At 38.7% G+C, this 7,004-nt stretch overlaps 1 long non-coding RNA gene across 1 annotated transcript in view; it reads right to left on the bottom strand.

Moving 5' to 3' along the window:
- The window catches only part of LOC110313262, a 41,707-nt gene that overhangs the window by 30,276 nt on the left and 4,427 nt on the right, over positions 1–7,004 (bottom strand). The window contains exon 2 of the long non-coding RNA XR_002380094.1: positions 2,485–2,568. This is a non-coding gene — a long non-coding RNA (uncharacterized LOC110313262). The remainder of the gene's footprint in view (positions 1–2,484; positions 2,569–7,004) is intronic.

Below are 7,004 nucleotides of genomic sequence, written 5' to 3'. Positions count from 1 at the left end.
GGTACTGGTTAGTTCATATTGTTGTTCCACCTACAGGGTTGCAGAACCCTTCAGCTCCTTGGGTACTTTCTCTAGCTCCTCCATTGGGGGCCCTGTGCCAGTGCCTGGCAAACACAGAAGTGGATGCTCACAGTCAGCTATTGGATGGAACACAGGGCCCAAGGACATTTTTTGATGACAAAAAAAAGTATATACCAAAGTTTTACTCTCTCTCTATATATATATAGATAGATAGATATTCCTGTAAATTCTACAATTCCAGTAAAACTACTGTACTGCTGTGAAAATAAAGTTTAAAATGTGCAGATGGATAATATATGCTCTTCTTAGTTCTCAGTAATTTGTACAGGAATATTGTCTTAGCCCATGTATCCCCAAACAGCATTATAGCATTCCATCATGGTGGAAAATGTTTGGGAAAAAACACAATAAAACAAATATGTATCATGTACATGCCAATCATTAAATCCCTTTCTGTCTGTGTTAGTGAAATCACCAGATTTAAAGTGCTCAGCAAGCACCCCAGATGTCTTCCCACCTGATGTGGACCTGCCTGATGTGCTTGTGGGAAGAAAAAAGAATATTTAACGCACCAATTCCTCACTGCCACGCTGTTGATTCACCATGTTGCACAGGCTGTGGATCAAATTGCCTGTAACTAGGCAACTTCCAACACTTCCCAGTCATGACCTCATAATTGTGAAGGTCACAATTTTGGGTAGGCATGACTTAGGTTATCTGGGCTGGCTAGGCCTAGGGTCTAGGTGCTGCTGGGGACAATCACCTTCAGCTTAACATTCATAAGGTTGCTGGCAGATGTTCTCATTAAACTTTCCAGTTGCCTTCCTTAGCTTGTAGAGACATCTGCATTTCTTCCCGAATTATCCCCTCCATGTCAGAGCTAGGAATGCTGTATCATAGTCTTATTTTGCCTCTCTGACATTCTCTTCTCCTATCTCCCACCATCAAAACTGCATATAGTTCTCTGCCCTATGAGTTTGTATTTGGATTAGGTCCAATCACTTTACTTCAAAAAAAAAAATCTGTCCTAAATGACAAGCAACAATGACAGAAGTATTTCATTGTATCAACAAGTTCTGGAGACAGACAAAGAAGACAGATCTTATGTGCCTGAAGAGAGAACACCCAGGGTTGACCTTTGACCTCCACACTAAACTGCATATACACCTATACACAGACATGGTATACAGGAACCTAAATACACACAGAGACTTGCATACACAAAAATAAATGATAAAGACATTTGAGTGGTGGTTAACCCGTTGATGACTATAAAAGATATCTAAATGACAGTTACTGAAGAAAGATGATGTCAATACTAAAACAGTATAATTTTTCTAGTTTTTGTTACACCTGGTTTATGATACATGGGACTTCCTGGAGATACGCACAAAGATACTCCCTATGTCATGCTGTCAGCTTCATCTGTTTTGAGGTGGTTGAGGTATCAGTTGGGTATATTGTTCTAATTGCTACATCTTCTTGGTAGAAAAGGTTGGCATTTGATCATTTAAAATGTTGCTTCCTTATCATTGTAACAATTGTGTGTGAGGGGTTTGGTATATGTGTATGGAGAAGTGTGCATGAATGCACACCTCTGTTCCCACAGGCATGTAGAGGACAGAGGAGAGGCACCAGGTGTCTTCCTTTATCACTTTTTGCCTCATTCTCCTGAGACAGCGTCTATCAACTGAGCTGGCAGTTCAGTGATTCACGTAGGCTGTCTGGCCAGAGAGTTACAAGGGTCTGCTTGTCTCTAAGTCCCAACGCTAGGGTCACAGGCATCATGGCCACACAGTCATTTTTGTGGGTGTTGAGGATTTGAACTCAAGTCTTCATGCTTCTACAGCAAGCCTTCTAACTCACTGAGCCATCTCCCCAACTACTATAGCAATGTTTTTTTTTCTTTTTGATTACTTTTTACATCCAACACCTTTGCCTATCCTTTAACTTTCAGCCTATTTCTACCTCTAAATATAAAGAATATCTCTTGGAGCCAGCATATGTTTGGCTGCTTATGTTTTTTAAGTCTGTCATCCCAATTTAGGCCTTTTAATTGGTGAAACTAATTCACTTATATTTAACAAAATTACTAATAATGTAGGTTTTGTCTCTGGAATTTTCCTATTTCTTTCTGATATGTGTTGTGATATTCTTGGTACTCTGCTCCTCCACTATTGCCTTTTTGTGTTAAGACAGTTCTGTGTGGTGTACAGATTTATTCATCTGTCATTTCCCTTGGATATTTTTCACTTATCTCATTAATGCTTGCCTTAGAAATGTCAATTAAATCAATGTTTTTTTTTCTTTATTAGATATTTAACCTCTATATCTATAGATATATGCCTCAGGCATGCTCTACCACTGAACTATGTCCCTACGTCTCTAATTTTTTATCTCAGAAATCTTGTTTCACAGAGATTTGCAGGCTGTCCTAGAACTTACTCTGTAGATAAGACTGACCTTGAGCTTTTGATGGATCCTCTTGCTCCTGCCTCCTGAATCTCTGACTTACATCACCAGGCCCAGCAGTTGAGACGTATTTAACTACAAAAGATTATTAAAAAATTGCCCCAGTTGATCACCAGTCCATACTCCATCCTTATAGCATTATTATAGGTTATAATTATGGATTTGGTTTGTTTCTTTTTTAATCAGACGTGATAGAAGAGTTACAGATCAAATGTCAAGTTATACTGTCTTAAATATGTGTATCTATGTGGTTACTGTACTAGTACTCTTAATTTCTTTGTGCAGATTTAGATAACCACATAGTGTCTTTTCATTTCAGCCTAAAAGACTCCATTTAATCCTTTAACTAAAAAGGCATCCATTGTGTGACAAATTCTGATAGGTTTTATTGTTGTTTATCTGGGTATAAGTAGGTTTTATTTTTCTTTTTGTTTTAAGTACTTTGAGTATATCAGCACCCTGCCTTTCATGTAAGACATTGTAGTATACTTTAGTTCTCTCTCTCTCTCTCTCTCTCTCTCTCTCTCTCTCTCTCCCTCCTCCTCCTCCTCCTCCTCCTCCTCCTCCTTCTTCTTCTCTGTTTTTTGTTAAGGTCTCATTTTCTAGCTCAGGCTAGCCTTGTACTCAGTGTGTTCCTACTGCCTCAGCCTCTCGATGCTGAAATTACAGCTGTAAACTACCATGCATGGTATCCTTTATTTCTGTACTATTCTCTTTGGTTTTGCTTTTTTTGTTGTTGTTGTTTTGTGACAAGGTCTCAGGGTGCCCAGGCTGACCGTAAACTCTGGTACTCATTATGTACCAGAGACTGGACTTTAACTCCTTACTTACTACTTCAATTACTGGAGTGAACACTAAGATGCAAATGAGAACATTTTAAATAATAGAGTAACTCAAGATAAATTTCTGTCTGTTTCCCAGGGTTTCTTAGGTGTTTTTTTTGTTGTTGTTGTTGTTAGTGATTCCTCCAAAATAATTTTGTGAGGTCCATATTCTCATATTCTCATGGGTGGTCTTTTGGAAGTCTTCTTGTGACCTCTAACATTCAGCTAGTAACTGGATGCAGATTTCCTTAGATGTAACCTAGTAAGTTTCCCAGTTCCTATTGAGCACCTCTGTATACCTGATAAAGCATGCCCTCAACCAGAGTTCCCAACTCTGCCCACTAAGATTTCTTCAAAGTCAGCTCGACTGAAGGAGTTAGTCTACTTGGGACTTCACTGAACATGAGTAGCGTTCCAGGAAAGTGTCAAAGTGTTCCATAGTCCCTGTGAACCTCATTCTGAGAGGGGCTGTGAGGCAGGAAGAGAGGGCATGAAGGGACCCTCTGCGGTCATGTGCATCCCTAGCACCACATGAGACACGTAAATAGCAAGATAGCAGTTTCAGGGGCTGAGGCAAACGGTGTATTGGTGGTCAGATATCCCCCCTCATGAGTGACATATTCGGTGGTCGGTAATTCTTTTTTAAATGAAATAGCAAGTACTTCTCATGTCTAAACCAGGTAGGGCTTCTTAGTTAACTTATTATGCAGCCCAATTGTTATCTACCATAGGAAATTTGAAGGTTCAACCATAGTCCCAGGTTGCTTGAAAAAATTCCCTGTTTCAGTCCAATAAAGACAGTCTTGAACGTGTTCTGCCAGGTCCAATAAGGGTAATTCTCTGAACTGTGGCTTCGAAAATATCCCAGCTGTTCTACGTGTTCAGTGGCTTTCAGAATTCCTGTTTACACTGTGACTGTGGACCATGGATTCTCAGTGCTAATCGCAGTGCTGAAGGTCTGGGCATAAGCATATACAAAGTTAAGATGCCAAAATGCTTGCTGCTCTTACTCAGCTGTAGCTGGGCTCTACTTGTATTTTTTTTTTAATCCTTGGTGGAAATAGGTCAAGTTATTTAGCCTGGCCCCAGCTCAAGGGGAAGCAGGGCATGCTCTGGCCTGCCACGCCCTTTGCTCAGGCTATCTCAGGCTAGCTGGAGCCCCTGCACTAACAGGGTCTGTAATGGACTGGTAAGGAGGCACTGGCCTGAGCTGATTACTTTGCAGGCACAGAATCGTATATGCTTTGAAAGTTATATTTCTATATTAACTTTGCATAATATATAGCTTAGATATGCAGCCAACATGTTTCAAGTCACACATACAGAGGGCATTAATTATACTAAAAATCAGTTTAAAATAGCTGCTTACAAAGCGGATATTTAAGACTAACACAAACTGATACTCAAATGAACATTTACTTTGTTGACACAGTTTCCTTAGTCGACAAAACTTCTGAAAAACAAAGAGCAAAACAAACAAAAACAAACAGATAAACAAAGAAAGAAAGAAAGAAACAGAGAGACAAACAAACAGAACACCGTAAAAACAATTAAAACAATTTTCTATCAAATACAAAATCTTGAGTTTATCACAAAGGGAAAAAAAACTATTTATGAAGGTCTCACTGCTTTAGACATAAGAATTGGGTTCTAGTTTCAAAAGTTTAAAAATTTTATACAGGTAGGGAAAACAGAAGCAGACTTCCTAAGAAGGCTATTTCCTTTCTCATGGGAAAAGCCAAGGAGAGGGAAAGACCTGATCAGGGCTAAACATATGGGCAAAGTGATAAGGACGGTGGGAGGGCTCAGGACAAAGTGCTAAGGAAGATGGGAGGTGGAAGGAATCTTATGAAATGCCTAAGTCAGCCCTCCACTACCAATTCTGGTTTCCCTCCCACCCAACAGTAGCTGTCAACTTGTACCCAGTAACTTATGGCTTTCAGACTCTCCGAATGCTTTGCCTGCCCCACAGAACCCACTTAGATAGTCTTGGTATATTTATGTTACATTAACAATCTTGAAATAGATGAATGTATTAGTTCTCAAACTGTGGAGTTTAGAGTTAGGGTGAGGTGTTCATCTCCCTCTCCTACTCTTTTTTTTGTCTTGCTCTAAATCTTTGCTAAAGAACAACAGAATTTTAAAGATAAATTCAGAAAGCTGTTAGATGAGATGACAAGCAGCCATTTACAGATTGTCACATATATGTGATATATATATTTATATATATTTAAATTTTAAGCCCCCAGTAAACAAATACCATACAAAGCATGTGATCCAGTTTTAAAATAAGCTCCAGTACCTATTCACTATTCATTTTAAGGGCTGAATAATTTAAAAATTGAAAAATATCTTCTTATAATAATTACCAGCTAAATTTCTCAATTGATTGGCAATCTTTATAGTTCAGCACAATGCAAACTTAAAAAATTGGTTGATTAGTTACCATGTATTTCTTAAACCATACATTGAGGTGAGCAAGAGACACAAATACAGTCACATTTTAAAGCCAATTAACAGGTCAAAACATTAAAATGTTAACTGCTCTTAGAGAAGAGCAATCAAAAGTAGATAGTATGAACCACAGAAAAGGCATTGACAGATACTGACTTTATATACAGATTGTATATACAGATTTTATAAGAAAGCTTTTGTTAAATTTGAATTGGGGTTGTATAGGCCATGCTGGCCTGTAGGTGGCTTGCTTGCTTGGGGGTGCTGTACACTCCCAGTAGGGTGCCTGCCTGTGAATCAGATTTTAATTTTTTTAAGAGAAGCTTCCTGAGTCCTTAAACAGTCAGGAGCACATCTCACATGCTGGGCTTACATTGACTAAACCTCTCCTCCTTTTCCCTTTACTAAGGGCTTACAAGTAGTTCCTCTAACAACTTTAGCACAGAGTCATAACAGAAGATAGAAGGCATATGTTACAATTTTAAATATACAAAACACTTGGCAGAGTCTATTGTAACTCCAAATTTTGAAAGAGCAAGTTGAATACGCCAAGGAAATACAACTACCCAAACAAAGGAGAGTAATTGAAGAAACACTCAGGATAAGATAAAGAAAAGAGCTTATTGTCTTTTTATATAAAAAAAAAAATAGAAAAGAGGGGCTGAATAGCTGGCTCAGTTATTTAGAGAACTAACTGCTCTTGCAGAGGCCCAGGTTCAATCCCGCGGCATCCACATGGCTGCTCACAAACATCTGTAACTCCAGTTCCACGGATCTGTCCGGATAGCATCTAGAGTATGTGAGCACCAGACACACAAGTGGTACACTTACAAAGATTCAGTCCAAACATTGATACATACAAATGAAAATAAATAAATACATGTTTCAACTGGATTAATCTTAGTGCTCCAGGAGCAGAGGCAAGTGGGTCTCTGTGATAGGCTGGCATGATCTATCCTCTCCAGAATGAGTTAAATGTAGAAAAGGAAGAGCAAGCTTCCAAATGGATTTCATGTTGAGGGTGTTATGTTACTGGTAACAATACACAGAGAGAGAGAGAGAGAGAGAGAGAGAGAGAGAGAGAGAGAGAGAGAGAGAGAGAGAGAGAAGGAGAGAGAGAGAGACAGAGAAACACAGAGTATACATAACACATATCATAAGAATATTTTATCTATAAACATGACTACTAAGTTTGATAATTCAGTGAACATAAACTCTTTTTTGTAAAAGATA

Source organism: Mus pahari, chromosome X (assembly GCF_900095145.1).
Source record: "Mus pahari chromosome X, PAHARI_EIJ_v1.1, whole genome shotgun sequence".
Classification (NCBI taxonomy): Eukaryota; Metazoa; Chordata; class Mammalia; order Rodentia; family Muridae; genus Mus; species Mus pahari.
The sequence above is the reverse complement of the archived record's forward strand: the minus strand, read 5'-3'. Positions and strand labels throughout refer to the sequence as shown.